This window comes from Puma concolor, chromosome C1 (assembly GCF_028749965.1).
Source record: "Puma concolor isolate L17-30 chromosome C1, mPumCon1.1.hap2, whole genome shotgun sequence".
NCBI lineage: Eukaryota > Metazoa > Chordata > Mammalia > Carnivora > Felidae > Puma > Puma concolor.
The window spans coordinates 55,667,883-55,684,102 of NC_141674.1; the positions used below are offsets into that span (position 1 = coordinate 55,667,883).

Sequence of the window (16,220 nt, forward strand, 5' to 3'; positions counted from 1 at the left end):
AATGTGAAGAAATACTAACTATGCAAATAAAAGGTTTTTAAAAAATCCTCTAAGGTATCATGGAGATAGCTACTGCAGGAAAGGCAGAGGGAATAAAGGGAAGAGACTAGAATTATTAAAACCTAGAAAATTAGAGGGCTCCCCCCACATACACACCAATAGCTAAACTCAGACCTCTGAGGAAGAGATGCTGTTTAACTGGAATCTTTGATACCTGAATCTTTGAGTTCAGAGGAGGCTCCCCATAAGCCTGGGATCCAGAGGCTCTGTAGGCTGTGGGGAGCATGTTGAGACCGGCTCTGCGAGTGACAGGAAAACTGCCAACTGCATTCAGCTGCTGCTATGGGAAGGGCTGGCTGCTTCTGGGGGGAAGAATCATTGCTGCAGAAATGCTAAGAGGAAGCAGACACTAAGGGGCATTTCTCCTCCAGCTTTGCAGTCTCCCTAGCACCACCAATGGCAGAGCCTGATGGAGAGCCAGCTGGCGAAGCAGGAATGTGGTTTGCAAGACACAAGCACCAGCTTCACAAAGTGGAATAGAGAAAGATAGTCCAAACCTACTCTAAGGTTTGGAGCTGAGAGACAAAAATTTAATAACTGGCACTCCCATCTTAGTAAAAGGAACCATCATCCACCAAGCTGCTCACCCTAGAAACCCAGTAATGAGTCATTCTTAGGGCTTCTCTCTTCTCTTTGGCCATCGATAAGCTAGCTCTTAAGTATCTCTGAAGTTTGAACCCGCTGCCATCATCTTCATCCCTCACCAAGACTACAAGTTAGAATACAAGCCTATTTAGTCTTCAGGCTCGATAACTAACATCTGTGCTCCTGCAGTTCACTCTCTACACAGGAGTCACACAGCAGCCACAGTGATTTTACAAAATTGCAGATCTAATTGTTAGGATTAAACCCACCTCCTGCCTTATTCTTCTTTTGGCTCTCCTTGCTCTATACTTATGATTGACTTTCTCTAATTCCTCAAACACATCCTCTCATTTCTGGATCCTTGCACCTGCTCATTATTTGACTTATTATAGGTTAATCTTCCATCCCCACAAACCCCATCCCCCTCTGCTGGCTAACTTCTTCAAGTCTCAAATAAAATAGAGAATCTCCCGTGAGGTCTTTTCTACCCAGAGACTCATTAACACCCATTCCTGCATGCCTCTTAAGAGACATAATCACTTCAGTTACTAATTGAAATATTCTTTTCCTACTTTCTGCCTATTGCCTTCTCCTTACCATAAATGTTCAGACCATAATGCATAGGCTGTTGTTTACTGCAGGTGGTCGCTATTGCAATATACTCAGAACATAGGCTGCAAATTCTCAGATTCTGTGCTTAAAACTCAATGGTGCATAACGATTTTAGAAAAAAATCTTTTTCCCCTTCTTACTTCTTTTAAGCCAGATAAACCCCTTCCAAAACATGTCCTTGTATAGTCTTCCCCAACTGAACTGATGAAAAATCTATTCTTCCAATTGTTTAGGCCCAAAAGCTCACAGCCATCTTTGACTCCTCTCTTTCTTTAGCTGCCCACATCTAGCTCTTAGCAAATCCCATCAACTCTATCTTTAAAATATATCCATATTCCAACATTTATTACTTCTTATGGCATTCTAGTCCAAGTCACCATATGTGCTTGCTAAAATATTGTAATTTTTTTCTGTAATGGTTTTTCTGCTTCTATCTTGGACTCACCTTTCCCTATTAGTCTTTTCTCCCCAAACCACCCAAAGTGACCTAAAAAAATAAATCAAATGTCACACCTCTGCTCAAAATTATTTAATCAACTTCCCATCTTACTCTAAATAAAGTTCAAAACCTTACAATGACCTACATGGCCTTACATGATCTGGCCTCTTTTTACCTTTGTGACTTCATTCTCTGCCCCCTCACTCCACCTCACTTCAGTCAGTCACAGTGGCCTCCTTGCTTAGCACATTCAAAGCACACTATACCTAAGGACCTTTGTACTCATTGTACTCTGCCTGGAATATTGTTCCTCCAGATAGCCTCATGGCTTATGATATCACTTAATTCAGGTCTTAAATGCCATCTTATCAAAGTAGTCTTCTCATCACTGAAGAAGGAAATGAAAGAAGAGCTAAATAAAGAGCTTTTCTGTGTTCATAGATTGGAAAATTCAGTATTGTTGAGATGTTAATTCTCTCCAAATTTATCTACAGGATTAATGTAATTCGTGTAATTAATGTAATGTAATAATATTCCATTGTAGATATATACCACATTTTCTTTATCCATTCATCCACTGAAGAACATTTAGATTGATTCCATATATTGGCTATTGTGAATAATGTTGCAGTGAACATGAGAGTGCAAATATCACTTTGAAATTCTGTTTTAATTCTTCTCTATATAAACTCATGTCGTTGCAACTAGACAGTATTATGCTAAGTGAAATAAGTCAGAGAAAGACAAATACCATATGATTTCACTTATATGTAGAACTTAAGAAACAAAACAAACGATCATAAGGGGAAGAAGAGAGAGAGGAAAGCCAGGAAACAGGCTCTTAACTATAGAGAACAACCAATGGTTATCAGAAGGGCAGTGGGTAGGGGGAGAGGTGAAATAGATGATGGGGATTAAGCAGTGCACTTGTCATGATGAGCGCTGGGTGCTGTGTGGAAGTGTTGAATCACTAAATTTTATACCTGAAACTCATATTACACTGTATGTTAACTAACTGGAATCTAAATAAACACTTTAAAATTTTTTGAAAATCAAATCAATAACCTAATTTTACACATAAGGAAGTAGAAAAAAATTGGAAAAAATTATTTTCCATAAATACTCAAAAGTGGGATTGCTGGATCATATGGTAGTTCTATTTTTAACTTTTTGAGGCACCTCCACACTATTTTCTATAATGGCTGCACCATTTTACATTTGCTTCAACAGTGCACCGGGTCCCAATTTCTCCATATCCTCACGTTATTTTATTTTTGTTTTGTTTTTTATAATAACCATCCCAACAGGTGAAGTGATATCTCATTGTGATTCTGACCTGCATTTCCCTGATGCTGAGCATCTTTTTGCATGTTGGCCATTTGTATGTCTTCTTTGGAGAATTTCTGTTCAAATCCTTTTCCCATTTAAAAAAAATGTTTATTTATTTTGAGAGAGTGTGTGCATGCACTCACGCTAGTGGGGGAGGGGCAGAGAGAGGAGAAAGAATCCCGAGCACATTCCACATGGTCAGTGTGGAGGTGAATGTGGGGCTCGAACTCACAAACCATGAGATCATGACCTGAGCCGAAACCAAGAGCTGGACTCTCAACCAACTGAGCCACCTAGAAGCCCCAACTAGTTTGTTTTTATTATTGATTAATAAAACACCCAAACTCATTGTAGTGCTGCTACAAATATGTACCCTATAAACCCAGAAATTCTGATAAGTTCTATTTTGCATGATTTCCACCTAAACAGAAAAAATATACAGTTCATTTTTAACAGTATACACATTATTGAGTTTTTGCCAACAAGAGAGAACTTTTGTTTTGACTAAGTATTGAGGAGACTCAAATTCCCTACTAGTAATTTTATTTGTCTGATGATTAGAGAAAGGTTTCATTGATAGTTTCCAACTCTGTATGTTTCAGATCTTGGTTCTCCTCATCCAGTCACACACTTTTGGAACTGGCCACTGTAGGACACATTTTATTTCATGATACGTCCTCTGGACATGTAACTTTGTGTCACATGGTAGATAAAGTACTATAGTAGACAGGAGAAGTATTCTAGAAGCCCATTCCTACATTAAAACAGGTAAATAACTTTATACAAAAGTGAATGCATACCACCTATATATATCCTACCAAACCCAGACCATATATTTCTCACTCAATTTCTCCATACAAGAATTCTCGAAGTATTTTCTGCCATTCAAATGTCATCTGATACAAGAGGAAGCATGATGATGGAAAAATTGAGGTGGAAAGAGACAACATTCTTCACCAATTACAGCTAAAACATCTTCTACAAATTTTATTTTTGGGGCTTTTTTGTTTTTTATTTTTAAGAGAGAGAGAGAGAGAGAGAGAGAGAGTTCACCAGTGAGGGAGGGGCAGAGAGAGAGAGAGAGAGACAGGATCTGAAGCAAGCTCTGCACTGAGAGTGCAGATCCTGATGTGGGGCTGGAACGCAAGAACTGCGAGACATGACCTGAGCCTAAACCAAGAGTCAGATACTCAACCAACTGAGCCACCAGGTGCCCCTCTTCTACAAATTTTATAAAATTTATAAAATATATAAAGCAGAGAAATATTTCTAGGGCCTCTCTTGGAGCCTTAGAAAAAGTTTATACAAATGAGGGGCATGAAGCTTAAGTTTCATGAACTTCATAACTCAGGTCTCTAAGAGTGGAGGATTTTGTTTTTGTTCAGAGCTGTATTCTCAGTAACTAGAATCAAAGCCATATTGTAGGCATACAATAAAAATATGTTAAAAGAGTGGAAGGAAAGAAGAAAGAAAGGGAGGAAGGGAGGGACAGGAATGAAAGGAAGGAGGGGAGGGAGGGGGAAAGGAGAAAGCAGAAGTGGAGTAGTTCATTGCATAATTTCATTACAGAAACATAATGTGGTTTCCCCATACTTGGCAGAAAATAACTCATTAGAATTATTTCTGTTGGAAGGAAAATGCATTGGGACAAACAAGGTAGTCTAGAATCCTAAACTCCACATTTAAGATGACATGTCAATACAAGGAGGTTATCCGGACTCAGAAATATCTGGACTCAGGAATGGGTAGAACTATGAGATGGCCCAGGACAGAAAGGTTCTGGATGGAAACTTGGGTAGAGTCAAAAGAGGAAGCTGAAGTTAACTTTTTAGGTTTACATACATATGTCCATCCAAGCAGGCATCTCTAAAAAAATGTTGGGGTACTGCAGTCTTCTCTTGATGACTCTGGAAAAGCCAATGCTGTTGATAAGTCACATAGTTGTGTGTCCACGTTGCCTCCTCAATTCTACTTAGGGTTAATGAATATTAACTGAATAGTAGCCTCTGACCAGTCTGACCAGCATGGCCACTATGTAGTTTGAATATAAATATATTTCTATAAATTCTGGTAAAAAGTAACTTCCCTAGTTTCTCTGAGACTTGACCTACTGCCATGGTCACCCTAGTCCCTCCTCTGGAATCCCCCAGACCTCCCCACAAATCAGCAACCAAAGGAATAAGTCTAGGAGTGACATCCTGCTTCAGCCATAAGTTTCATTGGCCAATGCCTATACTGAGCTCATTATTAAATATTTTGCATAAAATCCCTGGTTCTACTAAACAATCAACATGCTGCATGGGAGAAATCATGACTTTGGAGGAGGCATAGTCTTGCCCTCCCAGTGCCTTGTGGGTTAGATAAGAATAGAGCAACACAACCTTATTGCTTGGATTGATTGTTCTCCCTAGAGTTGAGTTTTCCCAGGGTGGGGCATTGAACAGGTAGCCAGTTTCCCCATAAAACTACATCAGAATAGTCAAGTCTATTCTAGTCACTGTTAGATTTCCAGCAACTAGTACAGTGACGGCACATAGTAAATACTCAATAAACTTTTTTTTATTATTATTAGAAGATGAAGAGTAAAAAAGAAAGTAGAATCTAAAAGGTCTAGATCTAAAAAGATTATCTAAAATCTTGGGGAAAAAAATCACTGAAGGTTTTCCCTGGTATTCAAGGTGGGTAATCTGAGACTTGACAGATTGAAGGTCTTGCCCAAATAACCATGAGTTATTAACAGAACGGATTGTAGAGACCTGGCCTCTTGTATCTCCATCCAATGCTCTTTTCACTACACTGAGCTGTCTCTCTTATATCCAAGGAATCAGGTATTCCCACTTTGGATTTCTCATAGCATGGAGAAATTCAGACCTGATCAGTACTGCCACCCACATGGGAACTGGAAGATTTAAGTAAACTCCAGAATTACATGAGGAAGTAATCTCATACTACAGCTGCAGCTGATTCTGCTTTCCTCCTATTCTTGGAACTGGTGGGCAGAGTGAAGTCATGATTTTGAGCAGAGTGTGAGAGTTTGGAACAGCCACCATGAATTTGTGAAGAGAAGTCAACAGGAGTTTAAAAGATTTCTGAGAGCTGAGAGAATGAGGTTGACATTCATTAGGATGACTGTGTGTGGACCAACTCAGCAAGGTGGTTGAATTTTCTTACCAATCTTGGCAGCAATTAAGAATTATCCAGCCCAAATGTCAATAGTTCTGAGTTTGAGAAATCCTGCCCTGGAAACATTTTAAGTGTATAATGGCCACAGGTGGCTAGCAGTTACTATATTGAACAGCACAAATATAGAATATTTCCATCAGTATAGAACATTGTACTGGACAGCTCTCATCCAGAAGAGTTTCAAGATCCTTTTTATCTCTGAGGTCTCAAGCAAAATGGAACAGAGGAAGATAGTAAGGATGATGATGGGAAAAAAAAAAAAAAACACCAAAAGAATGAATACAATGGTCTTTAGGGGCATCAGTTATAAGTCATTGCCACTAAAGATGGATAATTCATACCTGACACCGAGAGCCCATATTTTGATTGCAGTTTACACAAAAGTATAGTGTTGGGATCAAATTAACTATTGACTAAATTTTAACTAAGTATGTTGACAAACTAAATGCCACTTGGGAATCTACATTGTGGCTACTTGTCTGACTAGTTCTTTGTCTCTTTCTTGTTGTCCTCCCACAGCTATGGCTATAAAGGCAGTGCCCTACCTCTTTTCTGGGCAGAGAACATACATAATGAAGCTTTTCTTTAGAGTGAAGGAGGCAGTAAATGGGATTTACATTTAACAATATCCCCTCAGCTTTAAAAATGATTGGTTTTGATTCTCCCTTGGGGAACTGAAACAAAACACGTTCCTGCTCACACTGCACCTGTGTCTAATCCTGGGCACCTGACTCCTGGAGTAAAATGAGATGTGTCCGTATCTTTAGATATCCAAATGGCTTCCAGGCAGAAGGAGAAATGCTTTTCAAAAGTATCCAATATTAGAAATAAGAAAGGTGATTATTGGATATTCTTTTAGAGGAATACTGTGAATTGTCAGATGGATTCTCAATGTATTAATTAATTCTTAAAAGGGTACGCACCCTAGATTGGCTTTCTAATAGAAAAGCTGTCTTGTGGAAAATCAATTGCGAAGCAAATGATTCTTGTGTATAGCACAGATAAATTTTAAATGTTGAGATGTAATTGATTTCCCTCCAGTAGAAAAGATAACCCTAAAGCTTTAAATTTATTGCCCTGTAAGATATTAACCAGTTTTGCATTTATTAGCATATTCACTTTAACATTCTTTCGGCTAACTTGACTACATAAATCTGTCTTGACATTTCCCTTTGAACTGGTTTTAACATCTTATTCTTTACTCATTAATGAATGGGTTGAATAAAATCCTTGGCATATGTTCATTTTATATTTCTATGAGAGTCATGCCTTTTAACTTTTTGAAATTATACCTAAAAGAAATCTAACTTAGTCAAGTAATCCTGGATCAAGTGGGTTCAGTGGAAGCCACAGATTTTTAACTTACCATAATGAATACCTTGCTAACAGTGTGTGCTCAATATCTTCCAAATGATTCTCAAGTTGACTCATAACCCAGCTCTGTGCCCTGGGAGGTTGATTTCCATGGATTTCATCAGTGGGCTCTCTTCACCCAGGGTTGGGACTAGATGAGGCAAGAGAGGCACCTAGGGCACCACATTTAAGGAGGCACTCACTCTCAGTGCTGATGCTGCATTTGCATGGCCCTGACAGGGCCTTGTCTCCTTGTATGGTGAGCACTAGGCACCTTGCTCTAGTCACTTCACCCCAGTCTCAGCCCTGTCTTAATGGCAGACTTTTGATTGACTTTAGACAATGGGAAGGGCTATAGGCACAAGAGGGCAAAAGGAAAGTGAGGTCCCAGGGTATTTATTATTACCCTGGCTTCCTCCCTGGGATGTTACCATGGGCTAGTATCACATGCTTCTCTCTCTGTCTGCTTTCCTCTATCCCCTCACCCCTTCCTTTCAGCCTGTAGACCTAGGGTGGTTACTAGCTCTGGAGCTCTGCATTATCCCTTGTAGTTTCCTTACACTGAGCTTATACCCTTATTAAGTTCTCCTCAAATTATCCAGTTTGTGGACAATTTTGACCATGAGATTCCTGTCAAGTCCCTGGGTGATACACAATTAGCAAGACCTGAAAATGTCATGGGCTATTTTGAGAGGAATGGCTTTATTGTCTGCTAGAGGTGTTCAAGCCAATGCTAGTCAGTGAACACCAAAGCCATGAAGGAGTTCTCTGCTCTGGAGGAAGGCATAATTATGTGACTCTGGTTTTCTAAATAGGGAGACTGCACAGTCTCTCTCTCACGCACACAAAAGCTATAGTGTGTGTGTGTGTGTGTGTGTGTGTGTGTGTGGTGTTTGTAGGAGTCTTGGGGATAGGGACAGAAAAGAGAAAGTAAAACAGGAGAAGTTTATTGCCTTACTAACAAATATGTAGTCAAGGGAGATTTGTTGGTGATACCTGGAAGGAACATCGTGGTTAGTAACAGAGAATAGTGGAGTTAAGGGAGAGATTTTGTACTGTCAAAATTAGCAGAATTTTAGGTCTGCTCTTTTAAGATGTGAGTACCTGGCTATGGACTCCTGGTAAGAGTATATATATCTTGTGTTATCAGGTAGAGATTTAAATTGGGCAAGCTAAGTCTCTGTTACTCTATGTAACAGAAGGAAAAGTTTCCAAATGTGGTGCTTACAGTATGGCCAAGATGGGACAATGCCATCTCAGATTTAAAGCACAATATATATTCTCCAAGAAGGCATTCCTTGTTGGTAGATAGCCCAATGCTACATTTCCAGTCACCATGCTGGAACAAGCAGGAGCCTCAGTTCAGTCCAGACTGGTATTTCAGAAGCTGCGGTTGACATGGAAATACATGAGCCCCAGGGTATTATACTCTGAGTTCCAGGAAATTGTGGCTCAGGAAGAAAGGGGAGATTGATGGCTTGAAAACAGTTTCAATTGCCCTGCCAGTTCTCTCCTTGCCACTCCATCTACATCCACACTCAAAGTTATGTGATGGAATCAATATCCTTGACAACAGAACTTTCAGGAAAGTACACCGGAAAATATATGTTGGAATTGGAGGGGACTAAAAAATAACTCCCATCTTCCTCACTGGAGTTTGAATTTGAAAGCAACAGAGAGATAAATGCAGCAGGTAGATTGATAGCAGTCATAACACAATTTGAGCCATTTGGAGAAAATTGTTTAGGTTTGAGTGCTAAGTGGACTTGTTTAGGACTGTTTTCTCCCTCCCTGCCTCCAAGTGTGGGATTGCCTACCCAATGGAACATTTTAGTCTGCAGAACAGACACACTGCATTTATTGCTGTGTCCTCTGAATTGGGGCAAAGAGGGAAGAAAAGAATAAATTCCTTAGTGCTTATCATCTTTTAATAGATTAGTCTTACCCAGTCAAGAAACATGGGCTAATTGCTGCCGCCCCTAATGAGGCATCTCGCTTCTCAACAGGGAAAAGTGAGTAATGGATGGGGCAGAAGACCATAGGTATTACCATAGAGAAGTTCCTACCTCCACAGGGAAACATGAGGAGCAGGGAAATAAGTATTCTTCTCTAACTTTACCTTACCTGTTGAACTTAGTCATTCAGTTTATGGTCAGTCAGATCTGTGGAGAGGAGATTTGCAGTTATCAGGGAAATTCTACTTCTTACCTTTATGAGATGGCATCTTTTTGAATTCTCCTAGAATGCTGGTCAACTATGTGAATTTTGCATCCAGAAGACTCTAAAATATACATCAGTCATTATATACATATATTTTTTAAATGTTTATTTATTTTTGACAGAGAGACAGAGCATGAGCGGGGGAGGGGCAGAGAGAGGGAGACACAGAATCTGAAACAGGCTCCAGGCTCTGAGCTGTCAGCACAGAGCCCGACACGGGGCTCGAACTCACAGACAGCGAGATCATGACCTGAGCCGAAGTTGGACACTCAACCGACTGAGTCACCCAGGTGTCCCCCATCAATCGTTATATTAATTAACTCCAAGCCCATGATGTATCAAAATAAAAATTTCATTTCCTGTTTTATTTCCATTCTCACATCATGGCCAGGCCATTGCCCAGCATGATTCATCAGAGGTTCTGTTATGAGATTAACATACTCCATTAATAAAATGCTAACAACACAGAGATGCCCAATTCTGAATTTAAAACCCCTCCCACTATAAAATTTCTTGTGAGAAATTCAAAGATTAAAGTCCAAAATAACAGTGTGTCAGAAGGTAGAAGAGGGTCAGTACTGTGTACTCTGCAGACTTAGATGTCACTTTAATACCAGGTGTCTCTGTGGCTGAGCTGGTTAAACATCTGACTCTGGATCTCAGCTTGGGTCTTGATCTCAGGGTCTTGAGTTCAAGCCTCATGTTGGGCTCTGCACTGGGCATGAAGTCTACTTAAAAACAAAAACAACCCCTCCCCCCCACCAAAACTGGTAAAATGAATTTGGGGAGCCTGGGTGGCTCAGTCAGTTAGGCAACTGACTCTCGATTTTGGCTTAGGTCATGATCTCATGGTTCATGGGATTGAGCCCCATGACAGGCTCTGTTTTGTAAGTGCCAGAGACTTCTGGGGATTTTCTCTCTCTGCCTCTCTCTCTCTCTGCCCCTCCCCTTCTTGCTCTTTCTCTCTCAAAATAAATAAACTTTAAAAACATTTTTTAAAAAAGTCACTTTAATACCAAAAAACAAAGCAAGCCACTCCATACCATTTATATAGAGTTTTGTTCAGGATAATTTATTGACAGGGGCAATCAGGTTAGTGAACAGATGATCCAAGTGGTACTACACAGCTATTCTCCACTCCATATTCGCTTCCTGCTCTCCACATCTTAACCCCTAGCTTTTATGGAGCAAGGAACATGGTGGTGAGGTCATAGGGTAGTTATCTAAAGTGGTGCCATCTGTGTGCCAGAGGGGAGAACAAGATGGAGGGCCAAAGATGAAGTCAGTATTGTCAGATTCCTACATTGCGTTAGTCTGTTCTTGTTGTGGAAATAACCCCATTATTTTAGTGACTTACAACATCAAAATATTATTTCTTGATCATGTTACATGAAAGTCATGGGTGGGCCAATGCTCTTCTGGGCTTTGCTCAGCTGGTCTGAGCTCTAAATTTTTTCTTATATGGGCATCCAGGCTCAAAGAATGGCCACTATCTGAGGCATGCTGTTGTAATGGTGGAAGACAGGAGCAAAGTTAAATCATGCTAGTCATCTGTACTCACATTTTATTTGTTAAAGTAAGTAACATGACCAAGCCCAAGTCAATGGAGTGGGGAAATACACTCCAATTATGCAGAAGCATAGCAAAGTCATGGAGGAAGTGAGTAACTGTGAACAAATCAGAAGTGTTGTAAATAATAGTGTTCAAAACTTTTGCCTTTATGAAGTCTCCAACCTCAACTTCTAATCCATCCTTCTTACCTTCTCTTCTGCCACATCTTTCTGATTGCTGCATTCTTCTGCTTTTAAGGGATCATGTGATTACATTGGGCCCACTGATAATTCAAAATATTCTCCATATTTTAAGGTCAGCTGGTTAGTAACCTTAAATCCTTATGTAAAGTCCTTTCACAGCATCATCTAAACTAGTGTTTGATTGAATAATGAGAGGTCTGAATCTTGGGACGACAACTTTGGAATTCTGCCTACCACACTGGCTTCAATAATAAAGGAAAATGACTTGCGAATTCAATCTGGTTTTGGTGAATGTCACTGTTTTCTGGGAAACTGGTCTATTCCAAATATCCATTCCTTGGGGTCAGTTTTGATCATGTCCTTTTTGATAGAGGAGATCATCCACTTTTTCCTGGATTTTTCAAATCTGTTGGCTTGCATGTAATATTATGATTCTTTTCCTCTTTTCTATTTCTATGGTTGTTTCTTTTATCATTCATATTCCTTTTTTCTCCTTTCCCTTAAGTCCTTTAATACCAAAAAACAAAGTGAGGCACTCCATTCCATTTACACAGAGTTTTATTCAGGGTAATTTATACAGGGGAAATCAGGCTAGTGAATAGACGTTCCAGGTGGTACTACACACCTATTCTCCGCTCCATATTCTCCACCCAGTCTCTGCATCTTAACCCCCAGCTTTCATGTATATTTTAAAAACAAACACACAGGGGCGCCTGGGTGGCGCAGTCGGTTAAGCGTCCGATTTCAGCCAGGTCACGATCTCGCGGTCGTGAGTTCGAGCCCCGCATCAGGCTCTGGGCTGATGGCTCAGAGCCTGGAGCCTGCTTCCGATTCTGTGTCTCCCTCTCTCTCGGCCCCTCCCCCACTCATGCTCTGTCTCTCTCTGTCCCAAAAATAAATAAACATTGAAAAAAAAATAAAAACAAACACACAAAACAACTATTGCTTTCATTTATCCTTTTATACTACATTTTTATTTCTACTTAAATATTTGTAGTGTTTCTCTGTGTTAATTTCCTATTCATAATTTCTTGTGTATTATTTTATGCTTTTTCTATTTTCCTGAGATGAGAACCTTGGGATCCTTTTTACTAAATCCTTTCCAGGAAGAAAGAGAACTAGGAGCAGGTGGAAGAGGGAGAAAAATGAAAACTTTACATTTTCTTTTGAACTAGTTTTTGCTGTTATGTCATAGGCTTTGGAATGAAATGGTTTCCTTTTCATTTTCTACCTTATAATTTGAGTTTTGGCTTCTTCATCCCTTATTTTCAAATAGTAAATAAATTTAGAATTTTCCTTATGTTTATTCTTAATTTTATTGGATTTTTTAAATCCCTATGTTTATTTTTAAAAACATTGGGTATTTCTTGGGGTGCCTGGGTGGCTCAGTTGGTTAAGCGTTTGACTTCAGCTCAGGTCATGATCTTGAGGTTCGTGAGTTTAAGCCCCATGTCGGGCTCTGTGCTGACAGCTCGGAGCCCAGAGCCTATTTCAGATTCTGTGTCTTTTTCTCTCTCTCATTGCCCCTCCCCCACTCATGCTCACTCTCTCTCTCTCTCGCTCTTTCTCAAAAATAAACATTAAAAAAGTTTTAAAAAATATTGGGTATTTCTGCATAGTCCACAATACAATCAATTTTCTAAGAACAAAACCCAAAATTTATTTTCTCTGTTGCAGAGAAACTGAGGTCCATATCCATTACATCAACTTTATTAATTAGATTGTATAATTACTCTGCATCCATATTTTTGGGGTTTTGTTTTGTTTTATTTTACTTGTTTAACTCTGAAACAGATGAACTGAGGTCTTCCACTGTAATTTTATTTTTATTACATTATCCTGGGAATTCCAGTAGTTTTTACTTTATATAACTAGCCACTTTATTCTTTAGCATATACAAAGTACACCAAAGATGCTGTTTTAATATATTGTATTTTCATTATTACATAACATATAAGGTCCTTATTTGTTTCTAACCTTAAATTTTAGTTTATCTGATATTAATAATTCCATTCCAACTTCTTTTTGTTTCATTGGCTTGGTATCTCTTTCCTCACTACTTTATTTTCAAGATTTCTTTATTGCTTTAACTATATTTCTTATAAACAGTATATACTTAAGTGTTATTATTTTAACTCAGCCTGAGAGTCCCTGTCTTTTAATGGGAAATTTCAACCCATTCAAATATAGTATCAGGACAGAGACTTGATTTCCATATTTTTATGATTTATTGTATATTGGTTCTTTTTAAAATTTTCCTTGTTTTTTCATAGTAATCCCATTCCCCTTTTTATTTGGAAATCTTATACATTCTAGTCAATTAATCATTAACTCTTCTATTAAGATTATGCTTGAAAGTAATAACAAATCCAACCCATATCTTAAGGAAAATAGTATAGTGAGTGTGCAAGTGTGTGTGTGTGTGTGTGTGTGTGTGTGTGTGTGCATATAGTGTGCTATACTTGAATCTCCTTAAGTGTTTGTATTATTTTTCTTATCAAGTTGTTCCTTGTCTCCTCTAGCAGCTCTATGTGTTCTGTTTATTTAATCTCTGGTTACTGAAAGAGTTGGACTTTGCAGGGTTAGCAAACAGGAAGCAACTTTATTTTTTCTAATGATTTTTCTCATTGCTAATCCTACAAAATTATTGTGTTTACCTATTCCTCCTCATCCCTGAAATGAGATTTCTGTCAATTTTCATAATTCTGCCCTTTTTCTGTTACAGTCCTGCGTGGCTGGCCACTGTCTGCTGCTGGGCCCCTTTAGATGAGTTACTACTTTTCTTAGTTGGCTCAGGGAAGTGCAGGTCTGTTTATTGCCATGTCTAGTAACTACAGTACTGTTGAGTGGTGGAAGGTAAAGTCTAACCCATTATGGAATGGTGCTTTAGAAGCAAGCAGACCACAATCTCCTGGTGAAGCATCTGAGGGAAAATTCACTGATCTCTGACTTCCCAGTGTTCTCACAGGCTTGGTGTTTCCTTCCTGGCCTCTTGGGACCAGTGAGACCAGAAACACTTTTATTAGACCAAAGGCAATCTTTCTCTCTGGTAATCCACAGATCCCAACAGCCAGCTGGTCTCAGGACACAGCACAACCTCCGTCATTGCCTTGTGACTCAGAATCTGGTCTCCAGGGCCATAGTCAGATCTCAGCATCAGAATAGAAACCATGTCTAACCTTGCACCCCGCTGCTTGACGATCTCAGCAGCTGTCTGGCTTAGAAGATGACAGATGGAAGCTGAGAGTAGAAGAGAAAGGTACTGAGCTTAGGTCACTACCTTCCCAGAATCCACTGCTCCCAGCTGTCCAGTTGTTTTAATGGAGAATTCTCAGCCAAATGGAATTGTTAAGTTGATTTAGTTCTTCCTAAAAGATAAAGCTCACAAGTTCCAGCAGAAACTTCCAAAAACAACTAAAATAAAAATTTTCAGTTCTAATCTGCACCTACTTTGGGCTAAAGTTCAAACACTGTAGTTAGGTCCAGCATTTAATTTAGAAAAGATTGGAGTGAGAGACTTTTGGGAACATCTTTTGAGATGTTATATTAAGAGCAGGGGAAAGGGTGAAGATAGAAAGGGAATTTTTAATGAATGCTTACTATGCTCAAGGCACACCACATTAATTTTTTAACACTGAAAATAATAATACTATAATAAGGTACTGTTCCATCTCAAGGCAAGGATACAGTAACCCAAGGCTCAGACAGTTTACATTGTTTGCTCAAGTTTAGTCATATCTGCCCACATTTCATTACCTTATAGTGAGTATCACGAAAAACTACCATCATTACTTGTGCTATTACTACGTATGTGTTCTATTTCTTATTGTTTTTATTGTTAGTGATTTAAAAGTTTGTGTTTTATCTTCTGAGCCAGCAGGGTAGTTAGGGATACTGTTTTGCTTTGCAGTGAGCCTGGGAGGAGGGAAAACGAGGATGGAGCGGGAGTGGGGAGTGAAGAGAATGGATGACAGCAAGCCAAGAGAACAAGAGGATCAATCCTTATTTGCTGGAAAAGAGACACATGACTTCAAAACTTTGACCTGCTGCTGTTGCTACTCCTCTAGTAACCAGAAGAAAGGTAAAGAGCCAGGATGCATGTATGCATCTCCTCTACCTCCTATATACCTGAGCCCATCACCCTATCTTAAAGCTCTTGCCTTAGATAAAAGCCCATCACCTTATCCATCACTCTTGCTCTTCCCTCATTTACAGAGTTTCCGTTTGTACTTCCCCATCCCCTCCCCCACCTCCATTTTCTCTCCTTGCCATTCTATTTAGAGCCAAAACCTGACTCTACTTGGGAAGAGCTGCCCAAGAGGAGCATTGATGGAGCACAGTAAATAAAACCTCCAGTCTGAAGTGGAAACAGGAACCTTGAACATATTTACGTCCTTGCCTTTAAAAGTTTCCAGAGACCCCCAAAGCCTTCCTCTAAAGGAAATGTTTCTTACTTCTCCTCATGTACTAACAGTTCAGATTTAAAAAAAAAGTTTAAACAAATGGATTAAAAATGAAATTTTGAAATACAACTTCTTGAAAACAGTAGGACATGGTATCAAAAAAATTTTAGCTTATTGTGAATAAGTTATTCTTTTAAATTATTTAACAATTCCAAAAAAAGTCAAAAGTATACTTGAAAAGGTATTGTATAGCAATGAGTTCAATGTCTACTAACAAAAAGC

The 16,220-nt window shown here is 39.1% G+C and overlaps 1 long non-coding RNA gene across 1 annotated transcript; it reads right to left on the minus strand.

Annotated features, from left to right (window-relative positions):
- Positions 1 to 12,075: 12,075 nt before the first annotated feature.
- Positions 12,076 to 13,954, minus strand: LOC147578085 (uncharacterized). Its single transcript, XR_015254771.1, has 2 exons — positions 12,476 to 13,954; positions 12,076 to 12,248 (listed from the first exon to the last, which is right to left on the minus strand). It is a non-coding gene; the product is annotated as an uncharacterized LOC147578085 (long non-coding RNA).
- Positions 13,955 to 16,220: the final 2,266 nt, after the last annotated feature.